This window comes from Lampetra planeri, chromosome 62 (genome assembly GCF_965212315.1).
Source record: "Lampetra planeri chromosome 62, kcLamPlan1.2.h2, whole genome shotgun sequence".
In the NCBI taxonomy this organism is placed as follows: domain Eukaryota; kingdom Metazoa; phylum Chordata; class Hyperoartia; order Petromyzontiformes; family Petromyzontidae; genus Lampetra; species Lampetra planeri.
This window is the reverse complement of record NC_136168.1, coordinates 4,855,858-4,872,184: the sequence shown is the minus strand read 5'-3', so window position 1 is coordinate 4,872,184 and position 16,327 is coordinate 4,855,858.

Here is a 16,327-nt window from a genome sequence, read left to right as displayed (position 1 = left end):
ACGGATCAGATCAGCTAAACAAACTCAACACATCCATCAATCACACTGTGTGACCTTAGAACGAAAATATATAATTGGCTACGTTTTTATATATATAAAACGCCACGTTGGCAAGATATTAACTGCCTCGCTTGGTAAACAGGAGGTCCTGGGTTCGATCCCGACCCTCACGTCTGTATATTTGGAGTTCACATGTTCTTCCTGTGGTTGCATGGATATTTATCCGGGTCCTCCGGGATTTCCTTCCACATTTAGAATCAATGTGCATTCATAGCATTTGGCTGCTAAAAATGTCCACATGGTAAGCCACTTCGTTGAGCTGCCAATTTGTGGCCAGGTCGCTTCTGAAAAATAGCTATATAGCTCATTGGACCTTACCTGGTAAAATAAAATTGTTTATAGTGTTTATTGTTTTTAATTGGCAATGACCGTTCTTGTTAAAACATAGTCTATAACATGGTAGGAGGCTGATAAACAGAGCAGTTCTTGGGCTTGTTATCACCAATATGCTGTTCCGTGATCATTGCGTCCACACGACGTGTTGGATGCATATCTGGTCAATGTGTAGTGCGTGTGTTCGGTGAGAGTTGGCACAGTGGTGCGTACACGTGGTGCATCTGCCAGTCATCTCAGTCAAGTCAACCCATGTGTGCTGTTTGTTGGACTGCTTTGACACCACCGTACATAGCCAACGGTGCTAAATCGGCGGTGCCGGAAACCTATGGCACCTGGGTCCGTCGCGTAACCTCTTGCTAGCAGCAGAATACCACGGTGACACACATGCCGATGACTCTGTCTTCAGGAAATTCAACACGAAGATTTAATTATTGATTCTGACTGGGGTTGTTAAAAACAATGATCGGTAATTGTGGGTAATCAATTTCATAATCATCGTTTCAAAAGTTAGGAATGGTAATTGAGTCCAGTGGAATCATTCGAACGGCATGACGCTTGCGACGCATTGGTGAACAGGTGATTTTATATCTTGCCCGTTGCAACTTGCCACGCCGGGAAATCAAACATCAAATCCACGTGGACACCTCTGCTTTGCAAATCTAGAACGCTCCACCACAAAGCCACAGCCACAATGCCACGGCCGCAACATGTGCGTTCATTGCTGGACAATTTAAATTTGCGGTAAACTGGTTTTTACCAGGTTTTTCATACGATTACCGATAATGAAAAAATGAAACTCTGATTTAACAATCTTATCTAGTAACACCTTCAATAAGACTGTTTTTAATTGGCCGTTTGGCTTTTTGGGCCTCAAGAGAGATGACATCATCATCCTCTCAGCCGACAAGGGCAATGCCACAGTCATCATGGAAAAAAACACATACAATAACAAATTCAGGACCTACTTAATGATGGTAGCTGAACCAAAATTAAAAGAGATCCCTACAACCGCCTCGTTACGAAAACCAACAATATCACTGATTCGACATCTTTAATCGAACCAACCAAGTGGGTTTCCTTAAAATCCTCTGCTGCTAGACCACCCAGATTGTATGGATTACCAAAAATCCATAAAGAAGGGACACCCCTTCGTCTTATCGTCTCCACCATTGACTCACCCACCTAAAAACTGGCCCGATTTCTGTCTGAGACCTTACAACCATTCACTGATAAGACCACCTCAGCTGTACTTAACTCAGCTCACTTGGTATCGTTGATTAAGGACATCTCATTATCTCCAGGTGATTTGCTCGTTAGTTCCGATGTGGTCTCTTTGTTTACCAAAGATCCTGTGCCTGACACCATTGCAATCATTGAAGATTTGGTCCAACAAGAACTGAATGCTGATGTACCTGTCCTGGTGAGACACTGCCGCACCAACACTTACTTCACCTGGAATGGAACATTCTACAAACAAGTTGAAGGTACCCCGATGGGTTCTCCCATATCTCCAGTTGTAGCCAATGTTTTTATGGAAACATTTGAGACAGATGCGATCCAGGCATCCACTCTACGTCCGTCCTTGTGGAAGATGACACGTTCGTCATCTGGCCACATGGTCGACCAGCTCTGAACCAATTCCTCAACCACATAAATTCCATACACCCAGCCATCAAATTCACAGTGGAGGTGGAAAAGGATGGCAAGTTACCATTCTTGGATGTTTTAATCGAAAAGAGACCAGATGGCTCAATAAGACACTGTCTACAGGAAAGCCACCCATACGGATGCTACCTAAAACCTGACTCCCACCACCATCCATCCCAGAAGAATTCCCTCATCAAAACTCTACACCATAGAGCTAAATGTATTTCCGACCATCACCTAGCCAGTGAACTGGAACACGTACACCAAGCTCTCAAGATGAATGTATATTCAGACTACACAATCCGTAAGGCTATCAGCCTCACTGTTGGGAAAGAACCATCTGAGGACTATCACCTTGCCATACATAGCAGGGGTCACCAAAAAGATTTCCAAAATCATGAACAAACAAGATCCAGGTTCGATTTAACACGGAACATAAAATTCGTGATCTGATCCCATCTGTGAAGGATGTGATCCCTGACATGCAATACCCCAACGTCTACAAACTAAGCTGTGTCTGGCAGTAGTTACATTGGGAAAACTAAGCGCCATGTCTCGGACCGTGTTCGTGAACATAAGTAGGCCTCGGCAAGGTAAGGTAAAAGTTAAAATGTAAAAAAAACAAGCCTACTTTTACCTTACCACAAAACAATCACTCTACCCTACCTTTTACCCTTTAGCAGGTAAGGTAAAAAGCAACCAGCCTACCTTAACCCTACATTTTACCCTTACCCCAGACAAATTACCCGATTACAGGGTAATTACTGGGGTACTACTACACATGACAAAGGTTTATAATGGTAAATGCTAGGTAGAGCGCTTTATTCATATAAAATACTCTCGATGATTCCAATTTTACACACTTTCTTTGAACTCTGTTGTTGTCGTTGTCGTATCCTCAAATCTTGTAACTCAATTTTAACCCACTTCCCAATGTGGTATCGACTGCAAACTTGGTATACTTATGTCATACTGATGACAACAATATATTCTATCATAAAATATATATATATTTTTTTTTAAACATTCTTTTTTATATTATATGTTTCGGCTTGGGTCTAATTGTCAACGGTCAACTGACGTTGGCTGAAATTGGCCACGGTCCCTTACGTTATGGCAAGCTTCGGGGCCACTTCCTGGAGTCGTGGAGTTCTGCCATTACTAGTACATTTCATAAAAGCGTGTTTTTAAAAAGGTGTTTTTTTATATTACTTATTAAATGGAGGCCACGGACTGTGCCACGGAGCTTTAGCGGTAAACTAGGTACTGTATTTACCGGGTAATACTTCGCGCTACCTTTACCCTACCGGGTAGTTCTTCCGAGCTACCTTTACCCTACCCTTTACCCTACCCCTTGGCATGTCGACACCTTTACCCTTTTACCCGGTAAAAAGGGTAAATTACCTTACCTTGCCGAGGCCTAAACATAAGGCAGATCTGAAACACGGTAGGACTAACACCTCGGCGGTGGCTGATCATTGTTTTAATGCGGTGGGCTCACAAAATTGATTTCTCCAAGACGAAGGTACTTTGCAAACCCACTGGCTATCAACAAAGATTTATCATGAAGCCATCCATATTTATAGACACAGACACAATTTCAACCGAGAAGATGGGTACAAACTGAGCAATCATTGTTCGGACGTTATTAACCAGTTTAAATCAGAACTGGCTGTGATGTTTCTATCCTCCCACCTACCAATGTTAGTTGTTATTTGCGGTTCTCTGATTTAACATTAACAGGAAAAATTTCTCAGCCACCTCGTGCGCCGACGTGGCTGCGGCTCTGCGATCTTACATTACATGATAATTTCTCTCACATTAACATAGCCATCTCTGCTCGCTCGTGTTGGAGGGCGCCCTCCGATCTTACATTACATGCTAATTTCTCACATTAACATCAATAGCCCTGCCCACTTCGTTTATGACCCTTGGGCTACACCCATTTCAAACCTTTAAAACAGTTTGCCTCAGCAGCTTTCCTCTCTTTTTTCAGCCTGATGACGACTGCTTGCATTGCGATCGAAACATAGTTTTTTGTTATTTTCTTTGAACCTATCTACGTGACTTTACCGAAAGACCCAACGAATATGAATTCCTGCAGTCACGAAAGCTTTAAGTCAAGATTTACTTGTTTAGGTCATATTGGTTAAAGTTTTGATAGGATCCATCAGATTTGAGATCTTGGATGCTATCATGTGACTTTTTCAATTTGATGATTGCACGGTTAAAAAAAAACCTGAACCTAATAGATTAAATTTTTGATTTAAAGCTTTCGTGACTGCAGGGATTCATTATCTTGGTTCTTTCGGTAAAGTCACGTAGAAGGGAAATAATAAAATAATACAAATATAAAACAATAAACATTCTCACGACGTTTCGACTGCACCTGATGACGATTGCTTGTGTTTCAGTCGAAACGTCGTGAGAATTTTTATTGTTTTATATTTGTATTATTTTATTATTTCCATTCTACGTGACTTTACCGAAAGAACCAAGAATACTAATAGATTCATTTTATTTATTTTTTATTTGAAAACAATCATATCGACGATAGGTCATTATACATTTTTGGAGCTCTCATATAGCTGAATTTTTATACATTTCACACCTTTGTAACTTCATTGGTTTCAGTTTCAAAAAAATGCGCACTGTTGAAAAATGTCACTGCCATTTTATTTGTATTGTGCTAGTCAACATTAACCCTGCACAGAAATGTTTTAAGCAATGTTAATGCTCATTTCTGTATGTATCTATTTGTCGCAGTTGCATTTGCACAGCTCTGTGCATCCCCACTGAGCTGTCTTGTAAGCACACCTGCCACTGCAGCCACTTTCACTTTTGCAGCTGCATTTGACAAATTCGCTACAACCTTTGGACACCATTGGAAGTGTTGTCCATACAGGGAGCCATGACTGGCTGTTCTTGTTCAGTGTCCAGCCCCATCCCCCTGGAGACGGTGATTTTTGTTGGAGCAGGTCACAGATGGTCCAGATTCCTGCTTGGTAAGCAGCATGCTTTGAGTGCTTGCAACAATGCACTTTGGGTTGGCGCAATCATTTCCATCGTTTTTATTTTCTGACAGAATACCTCTCTGCGTGCCTCATTGACAGAATTCAGGTGGCTGGTCTTGTCATACAGGATGACTTATAGCGTTCAAGCAGTTTTAAGTACTCGGCTTCAACATCCAACTCAGTAAATGGATTCTCCACCATGAAGTTGAAAGCCTCTGTTACTTAGGGATACAACTTCCAAGTCTGCCATGCTGACCTTTTCCCCTTTCCAAAAAAGGAAGACACCATATCAGAGCCTGTGAAACTGTGGAAGCTGGGTAATGATGTGGATTTGTCTTCTCCTAGAGCCTGGACGATAGCATTGATGTGAAAGTAGCTGGAGTTTTTCTCTGCGCCGAAAGCGTAGGTGGCGGAACTTCCCAATCAAGATGACAATCAAATCAGTATCCACGGTGTGAACCAAATACGTGACAGAACCATTCTGCAAGGCATCCTGAAAATGAACCAGCATTCTTGTGTCTGCTTCCTCATGATCACATTCTGGCATGCTGCAGTTGGTTCTTCTGATCACAGATATTTGATCACATGTAATAACCTTCTTTTGAGTTGGGAAGTCACTGACTGCGACTTTGTGTTTTCTGGATCATGCAGAAAATATTGCCACTTCCCAGGGATATTGTTCTGGCAATATTTCTCCTTATGCCTTTGCCTCACTTCTCTCTTGTAGATTATTTGATGCTGCTTTTGAGATAGGTGTCCCAAACTGCATCCACTCTCTTGGCACTTCCCAGCTGGTTCATAATGTAGGGAATAAATACGTCATTGGCATAGTCTCCAAAGGTTATGATATTGCTTGTGGAGAGGAGGTGCAAGACAGCAGCACCGTCTCTAACTTTTATGCCAAATGTGTTTGGAGGCTCTGTCTGAGATGTGTGTTCAAGACTAGCTGGCAAATCAGGAGTAACATCTAGAACTGTGATGTCAATGGAGCTTGTAGTCATTGTCTTAGTAGTTTGTTCCAGACATGCTACCAGGTGAGTATCATCATCTAGAACTTGCATTGGAGCCTCTGTCTGAGTTGTTTCCACCAGACAAGTTAGGAGGTCACACTTATTTTCCAGATGCAGACTACCTCTGGCAGAGAGAGATGGGAGGTATGGGTGATTTCCATGCATGAAAAAAGTACCCATGTCTTTCCCTGGGCTGTGCCACAACGTAGAAATGGGAGAAAAGGTTCACATGATTTTTCAAAGTTGTGATCTTGTCAGCATGTTTGGTTTTGAGTGTGGGCTCATGACATTTGACGAGTCGTAGGGACTTCTTCTTGATTGGGTCATGGATAGACCGAGTGCAGTCGGTAAGCACTGACCTGTGGTAGTCATCGTACTGATTCTTGCCAAGTGCTTCTACATTGCGGACAGTGTTAATCACATATCCATGAGAACATTGCAAGCATCCAAAGTTAGCAGTTCTGGAGTGTTGCTCAGGAAATGATTGCCCATTTCACTGATGGTCTCCGCCAGACCCAGGGGGTGCTGTCTAAAGTTATTTTGATAGATAGGCCCTCCTCGTGGTGGTGGTGGTGCTTTTCATTTTTTTCCAAAAAGCAGTCTTGCATGTGTAGGGGTGTTACGGAGGGGCTGTATACATAGGATCACACGGGAAACAAACACAGTGGGCGGGGCTTCGTGAGTGCACGGGGAGGTGCTCTCAACGACGTCCGCACCGGGCAGCCTGGGGGGCTGACCCGGAGTTGTGATCCCCCGGGGCCCCACCCCTCAGCAGGGGGTTTTGGTATAAAAGGGGATGAGCCGGAGAGCTCGGGGAACAATGTTAAAGCTAAACCAGTGAAGACCGAAGATCGTCTAGATAGAGCCCTGGACTCCCCTGGGTCGCCGCCCTTATCAGGGCCGCGCAGGACCGAGCCAGCGGCGTGGTCCTGAGAACCAGAGCCAGTGCTCTGGGACTCCGGGTACCGTAGCCCGACTTACCAGTGTCGGGCCAGATAGCCTCCCCTAGCCCGTTAGTGGAGGACTAGGAGGTAGGTCAGATATAGCTAGCAAGTGTGTTCCCAGCTATCCGGGTGAGGGGGCCGATACCCCCTCCAGTGTTGTATGTCCGCGGTTGTGACAACTGTTGCGGAATAAATACGTGTGCCTCAACCCCGGCGTCGAAGAGTCCTCAACGATATTACACATGCTCAGGTCTTGCGAGCATCCACTTTCAGAAGGCCGATGTGTTTTCCAAAGGTCCTACTGCACCCCAGAACCTTTCACCATGTCATTATTTTTCTCATGGGCCTGATTGATGGGTATGGCTGAGAATCGGTTCGTAGTCTTCGGAATGACCCAATGGCTATGCTACGGAAATTCTTCCTGGATGGAATGAGGTAGGTTTTCCACGTCTCACATGTGAACAGGGATCCAATGAGCATAGTTTTGGCGGTCCAATGCAAACATACATTTGGAAGTTTGCATCACGGTGAGCTCTGATAAAGATGAGACCTAGAAGCTCTGGGCTGAGGATTGTATCCCAGTATTGGTATGTTTGGCTTTTGCTGCTCAAGTCTCGTCTCCAGACCTCGTTTGCTTCATCAGTGTGGGACTTCTCCTTGCAAGAGAAGACATCCTGCTGGAACTTGGCCAAGGCCAAAGCACTAATTTGGTGTACTTGCCTTCTTCTGGTGAGATGGGAGCTGCGATGAAATTAATCTTCTGTGGCTGTCGAGGCAATGCCTGTCTTTATTAGTGCAGTGGTCCATCCTGAGTCCTCCATGTAGTCTCTTTACTGTATTCCACATGGCCACTTCAATGTGGAGACCACCAAACATGATGACATTCACAAGGCATGCATTCTGTGGTCTGTCAGCTACAGCGGTTGACTCACTGGTGACCGATGCACTACGAGACCACGTACGCTCCATACAGATTATGTTGCCACTTGCAGTTGGAGTAGTTATGGATTCTGGGTAGCAAATGAAATTGAGTATTGGCGTAGTGAGCACGAGGCAACTACCCTAAGAATGACAGGGGCTGCTGCTGTGGGAGAAGGCCAAGTGGAATAAGCTGCCTCCACTGCGTCAACAACCCTTTGGCAAAGGCCGCTAGGGGAGGATATCACGGAGCGTGTCTTGTGTCGACTGGAGGCAATCGAACGACGGTTGGATGCCTTGCAAGTGAGACAGATTGTTGTTTTTGTCCACCCCAATCAACTTGTACACCTACGCCCAGGCGGCCATTCGATCAAGCCATCCGACCAACACTTTGTATCCAGATGCTGTTGGCGACCGCTGCTGTGCTACGTATGTGGTGTATTGGGACACTTCGCGAGAGAGTTGCCCACAGGCTGGGCAGGGAAATGCAGGGGACCCTTGTGCAGTCTGGGATCGGGGTCCCTGTGTCTTCTGCTCGGCAAACCAAGTATACACAGAACGATGTCAGGCAAGATGTCTTCCACAGCACGACAGCTTGCACGGCGCTTACTGCTGTGGCTTGTACCTGGCCAGCCTCGGCTCGACCTGCCCGCTGTGGTGTGTGCCTGGTATCGCCTTTGTGTACGTGTCCGGCTCGCCTTCACTGTGCCCTAGCTTATTGGTGTGATATGATATTACTCAATCGTGCCGTTCTCTAGTCCCTCTGCTCCAAATCATCGCCCTACATCCATCGGGGTTTAGGTCGTGTAAGAAACCCTGCCACCACTACAATGGTGCCCCAAATCTCATTCCTGTGTTATGGTCGATGCATCCTGCGGCCAATGCATATTCCACAAATTACATCTTCTGATGTGCCCGACCGCTTCATACGCGTTGACCTTCTTCATGTGTGCTCTCTTAGTTATCAGGCTCCTTTTGGTTCGTGAGTTGATCACAGATGGCCATCTTGATTTGTTATGCCTCACCGAGACACTGCATCAGCGAATACACCTTTAAGGACAAGCCCCGATCATCTGGCCGCAGTGGTGGTCTTGCAGTTCTCTATTTGATCATCCACCACCCTCTGCCCAACTTCTATGTTGACCTTCCAGTTTGTGGAGCATCTAGTTCTGGAATGGAAGGTTATCCAGCCTGTGACAATGGTGTTCCTTTACCGTCCCCCCTCCCCACAGCCAACAGTTCTTTTATTGTGGCGCTAACCGAGCTACTTTCCATGCTGTGTTCAGCCTCTGACAGATTATTGCTTCTCGGTGTATTTCAATATTTACATCGACTCACAGATGCGCTCTCTTCAGGGACTGTCTGGCCACCCTGGATTGCTTTAATTTAAATCGGAATGTTAATTCCCCCCCCCTCATATTCGAGGTCACATGCTTTACCTAGTTTGTTCCCAGTGATTGTCTGTCACCAACTTACCAATTATTGATCCTGGAATATCCAATCATTGTGTGGTGCTGTTTGATCTTCTGATTCTTACACCAAATCCTAGCATAAAGCAGCAGATCAGATTTTGGAATCTAATATCAATAATTCTGGACAATGTTTCATCGGCAATTCTCAACTCGCCACTGAATTATACCTACCTACTGTGAATGCCATGGTGCTAGTTTACAATACTATTTTAAACAGTATATTGGATAGTTTTGCACCCCAGAAAACACGCCGTGTCTCGGTGATGAAGGGGTGGGTGGCCAGGGCCACACTCGGCCGCCTTTGTCTCACCAGTGGCGATGTTTACACATCGCACCGGGTACTCATTAGAGGATGAGTCGACCTAGGGGAGGCCCAGGACCGATTCAGATTATCATCACTGGTGTTGGTCTTCAGCGGGAATCGAACTCGGGTCTCCAGGTTTGTAGAGCAGCGCGCTAACCACTACACCACCACTCATAAATACACATCAGCACACCCAGCGACGCACTCACTGAATGACCTAGCCAGTCACCCAGTCATCCACTCACCTACCTAACTACTCGCCAAACCATCCACTCTTTCACCCAGCCAATCACCCATCGAGCCATCCACTCACCTACTCACCTGGCCACCCACCTGCCACCAACCCACCCAGGCCTCCACTCATCCACGCACCTAACCATCTACTCACCCAGCCAGCCATCAATCCATACATATGTAGGGACATGGAATGGGTCACTATGGAGCATAGCGCTGGTTGCTGGCAGAGAAGGGATCTGTGGTTGCAGCAGCCCTCTCTGTCAGTAGGTCACGTGATGAGCAGAGAGAGAGGGATGTAGGGCAAATGTGATATGGGGGGCACGTGAGGTAAGCCTGGGAACCCACCAGTCGGTTCTAGAAGGGGGGTGTGGCCGGGTGGAGCGAGGCCACGCGAGGAGGACAAAAGGGGACCCCGAGCGAAGGTTCGCGGCTATTGCTTGGAGTGGAATCCCGTCGGGCTGCTGGAGTCTTCGTCGGTGTCTTCACCTTCCCAGCATTGTCAGGCAGTCTGCCAGCTGTCCTGACTGAGAGTTGTAGTTACCCCCCTGTAACTCGTGAAGGCTGTTAATAGAGTGCCTCCTACTCTGAGTGTCTCTGAGTGTGTCACTACACATTACCCACTCACCGGACTACCCATCAACCCGCCCACTCGCACACTCACCCATCCACACCCTCATCACATCGATGATCTCCCAACTGCCCGGCCATCCACCCACCCACCTGCTCACCCTCACTTCTCCTCCCTCGTCTGACCCCCCTCCCCGCCCCATTGGCACCCACCCCATCCCTCCCACAGCAGCGCCAACGATGTACGACACAATAGTCTGTGTGTGTGTTATGTAGAATGGTTTCCTGGCAACTTGGGAGAGATGAAAATGACAGAACAGATAGGGAAAGCAACCACAACCATCACTTGCTGCTACTGGCTTTTGGCAGCTTGTCCTGTATGTGGACCTGGAAGGACCTCTCCCACTCAGCACTCCCTAGAGCTGTAGAGGATGAGAGCCGTATAAGGAGTAGTCGGGCTGTAGAGTACTGCAGGTAAAGTGGGCGACGAGACGCCGCGCTCTGTAGCACAGCGGGGTGTGTAGAGATGTAGCAGCAGAGTGAGGCCAGATAACTCTGTGCTGAGAAGACGAATAGGGGCGGGGCTAGGGACTTGCTCTATACACGTGGATGGCATGAACATGCTGGATGCTGTTATGTAGCGTGGCGTTGTCTGCTGCACTGCTAAAGATGCTGTGATAGATGCCGATGTGCCGTGTTGTATGGTAGAGCCGTACCCCTATAGATCTGTATGATATAGCGGTGCCACTTGAGATGATCCTAGAGATGTGTACATGCAGTATGGTAAAGATATACTTCTAGCGATGATGCTAAAGACGTGGCGATGATGTATAGTGTAGCTGCACTGCTGTATAGCATAGCTGTGCCGTTACAGATGTTGATGTGCTGTATGGTATAGCCGTATCGCAATATATGTGGCGATGCTGCATGGTATAGTTGTACCGCTGTAGATGTTGTGCTGTATGGTTTAGCTGTATAGTGTATGCTAGATGTGGGTCTGGGCCGGCTGTTTAGCGTAATTATAGACCGGGGTGTTCATAATGAGGGCGAATTCTCATCCCGAATGCAGCACTTACACGACGTGTAACTTCATGTTCAACATGTACCTGGCTACAGGTGAGTGAGTGTGTGTGCTGGCCACCCACCCCCTCGTGTTCTGTTCCGACCTTCATAGGCGATACTCGCTAACGGCACTTGCCCCAACAGTCTGTGATGTTTATATGGGGGATCTTTGTGTGGCAGTGGGGAGCGGTAATGTAGCGGTTAGCGCACCACGCTACGAACCCGGCGACCCGAGTTCGATTCCCGCTCACGGCCAACACCGGTGACTATGATCTTAACAGGCGCTGGGCGTGGTGCTGGCCACCCACCCTCTCGCGAGCCGTGCCATACTTTAAAGGTGCTACTCGATAACAGGACTTGCCCCACATGTGAGTGTGTGGTATAATACACGTAAGTATTATAAATATAGACATTCGAAATTCCGTAAATGCATATTGAACGTAACATATATTAAATTCGTTCCCGGATATATACATTTCGTTATAGCAAAATTACATACATTGCGTTGCCGTATAACGACTTTTCTGTGTTCCGTAAATGATGTGTGCTACATAGTCTGCGTGTGTGGTACTGCCTTTGCAAGTGTGTTATCATCTGAGTGTGTCCGCGTGTGAGATCTATGCGAGGGTGTTCGATTCCCGCTCATGTGTCTTGTAAGTTTATAAGCATAGTCCAGATTATTTAGATTTGTGCCAAATTTCATCCCTCTATATCCCTTCTGGAACATTGTTTTACCATGCATCACTCGGTCGACATGCTTTATGTCAATTATATAGGTGCATTCTTAATTTAAAGCTTTCGTGGCTGCAGGAATCCATACTCTTTGGTTCTTTCGGTAAAGTCATGTAGGTAGAAAAAATAATAGATCACGACGTTTCGATCGCAACGCAAGCAACCGTCATCAGGCGGAAGAAAGATGACGATTGCTTGCGTTGCGATCGAAACGTCGTGATCTATTATTTCTTCTACCTACGTGACTTTCCCGAAAGAACCAAAGAGTAATATAGGTACATGTATGTGTATAGTGCCGTGTGTGTGTGTAGATGTACGGCTCTGGGTTGTTTTTTGTGCTGGAGATGTTCTATTTGTATGTGATAGAGCATCTTTTTTCTAATTTGGTAAAACAACTATATTTCAAGAGCTGCAATGCACGTGAATATGAGACGGTCCTTAATAGAATAAAACCGTTACGAAATAGTCCATAATGAGCCGCGTGCGGGTCCGGAGCCGTAGGTGGCCGCCCCGTTGCACACGCGCGTGGTTTCTGTGGGTGAGTGAAATATCAGACGCTTTTGCTGTGCTCGCTGAGAACAATAGATTCCTCGGAATGCCAAGAGAGAGAAGACGGATGGATGTAGGTGAATCTGAAATCGCGATATTCAAGGGCTAATGGATCACATGAACGAACTCCCATCACCATCGGGCCTGCGATATGTTCGGCGTGGCTGCAGGGAAATTTAGACTGCTGGCTTCACAAGTAAATAACATCAAACGTCAGCAGCAGCCGGCAACTTTGTGCATTCAGTTCCTGGAGAATGATACGTCGGACATCGTTCCGAACAACACGGGGTGATTCCCGGCAATGCATCAGAAGGGATGTGTGTATGGAAATACATACACGTGTGCATGTGTTTCAATGTGTCGTCGTCGGCAATCCCTCAGAGTTTGAGGATGACGTCCATCAGGTTTAGTCGTGGCTCTTGAGGTGGCTGAGGAGTCCAATTCTGGATCTGCAGATCTTTGGGCATTGAGGGCACCACGGTACCATATGGAAGTGGAATCCGCAGTTCCGGGTTTGTTTCACTTTCCTTTTTTGCCATCGATCTGCTTTGGCATCGAGACGTTTTGTCTTGAAGTGGATCGCGTCCAAGTGGATGCAGTGGCGCCACCATAGGCGGTCGGCAGCTTGCTTCTCCCAGTCTTAAAGGATGATTTTTCTACACTTCAGGGAGAACTTGAGGGTATCCTTTAACTGCTCCCTTTGTCTTCCCTTCATCCGCTGACCATTGGAGAGCGGTTCTCAGGCATGCGGATGCAGTGGCTGGTCCATCGGAGTTGGTTTTGTTGAAATATCACTTCAATTCTGGTGGTGTCAGCCTGAGGGAGGACACTCGCATTGGTGCAGCGATCTTACCACTTGATCCCCTGGATTTAGCGGAGGCAGTGCTGATGGAAGCGCTCAAGTGCAGTGACACAGCGTCGGTAGGTTGTCCATGTTTCACTGCAGTAGAGGAGCATTGGGATGACAATGGCCCAGTCAACTAGGACCTTTGTCTTGCGGAGATCTTTGTTATTAAAGATGCGCTGTCACAGTTTGTAGTTGGTGGTGCTGGTGCACTGGACTTTGTGTTTAATATCCACGATGACAGTGGCCATTTGGGAGAGATGACTACCGAGGTAAGGAAAATGCTCCCCATATTCAAGTGCCTCTCCATCGACATAGATAATGGGGGGTTGTTTGGCTGGTTTAATGGCGGTTGGTGGAGGACTTTGGTTTTGGCGATATTCAAGGTTAAGCCAAGTCTCTTATTTGCAGAGTTGAATACATCGAGGGTTATCTGGACGTCCCACACAGAGTGAGCCACCACGCAGCAGTTGTCTGCAAACTGCAATTTGTGGATATCCTTTGTAGTCGGCTTCTTCTTTGACCGAAAACGTCCGTGGTTGAAGGGCTTCCCGTCCAGACGGTATTGGATGCTGACGCCAGATGGAAGGCGACCGTCGACGAGGAAGGTGACCATGACCATATAAATGGTGAATAGGGTTGTGTGATCGCCCCCACCTTGTCTCTGACACCCTTTCGGATTTGAAAGGCATCCATTCAGCATGGTGGCAGTCATGTCATTGTGCAGCAGCTGCAGGAGCTGGAGGATGGTAACAAACCTCTCCGAACATCCAAGATGGTGGAGGATACTCCAAATGGCTTCCCGGTGGAGAAAGTCAAATGCCTTGGTTAGGTCGATGAATTCCAGGAACAGTTCTTGATGCTGCTCTGGGCATTTTCTTGAACAATACTCGTGTTATTTGATTTGGTTTTGGCATTCAGTGCCTTGTTAATTTGAGCATCATTGTAACCATTCAATTTCAGTGCTTGTTTTAACATGTTTATTTTCACATCTCAGACTATCACCATCGAACACCTTACTTAGCTCGATGCATGAGCTTCTTGATGAGAGAGGCTTTCTGTGCGGGGGGATGGTGTGACTCTGCATTCAGATAGGCGTCGGTGTGCGTTTTCTTTTGGTAAATGCTGTGTTTATTTTACTATTTCGACCACGGCCGAGCAGAATATTTAGGAATGGGAGAGTTATGTAAGCTTCCACTTCCATGGTGAACTGGATGGACGGGTTTTGTGAGTTCACATGATTTAGAAGTTAATTAAGTGTATATTTGCCGTGTGGCCAGACCACCGATATGTCATCCACATATCTAAACCAAGCTGAGGGATTTAGTGTGCTTGAAGCTACTGTTTTTGGTTCAATTCCATGTAATAGGTGTTCTTTAGACAGTGTTCAGCAAGTCGTGGGAAATCTGATCGTGTCCGCGAGCACAAGTCAGATCTGAAACACGGCAGAACTGATTCTTCGGCCGTTGCCGATCATTGCTACAACTCGGTGGGCTCTCATGAAATTGTATTTTCCGAGACCAAGGTTCTCTGCAAACCTCCTGGCTACCATCAAAGGTTTGTACACGAAGCCATACAAATATACAAACACAGACATAATTTCAACCGTGATGACGGTTACAAACTGAGTAATCATTGGAAAGATATGATTAACCATGCAAAAAAGATTTAACTAAACTTATTTGCCAATCTTATTTGACAGACAACCATTACAGTTTTACCATGTTTAGTGTTGGTCTCCTTGTCCCAGGTCGCGTCACAAACCGCACCTCTCCATAACAAAGGCTCAACCTTTGTTATGCAGTCTATTCTTAGTCTTAAGCCTCACCTTACCATATTAATAAAAAGTATGCGGCCCTTGCCCCACCACCTTCTCCAACCATTATATAAACGGAGTGGTAGCTCCTGCAATCTCTCATTTACTTGATACAGCTGTCGTGGCTGTGACGGTACCACCTGAAGACGGAAGCTTGTATTGCCTCCGAAACGTCGTGATTTTTATTTTATTTTACTTTTTTAATGTTTTACCTACGTGACTTTACCGAAAGAACCTAAGAATATATGAATCATTGCAGTCACGAAAGCTTCAAATCTAGAATTACTGTCTAAACCTGTTTGTTACCAGAGTATTGAGTAATTTAATTGACTCGTTGACAGCGACTATTGTGAACAGATAAGTCCGATCAAAACTCACGAGAATATCTTCATGGTTAAGCTTAATATCTTTAATCTTTAAGAGATGTTCAGAGTTTTTAATGACCGAAGAGGTCCTACCAATGTATGGCTGTATTTGTTTCGTTATGTATTGTGCGAATTTATACGTGGCAGAGCCTATTGTATTATGAACAGGCCTTGTTGGGCACACTTGTTCAGGAGGAGAATGCCATTGGCGTTGACTTTTCCCACCGTGTCCTTGCCAATGGTTCTGCTCCAAATGCTGTGGTCACGTCCAAACCAGGCATTGAAGTCGCCCAGGAGAATGAACTTGTCGCTCCTCGGGATGTTGAGGTTGTCATCGAGATTGCAGTAGAACTCATCTTCTTGGTTCTTTCGGTAAAGTCACGTAGAAGGGAAGTAATAAAATAATAAAAATAAAACACAATAAAATAATTCTCACGACGTTTCGGCCAC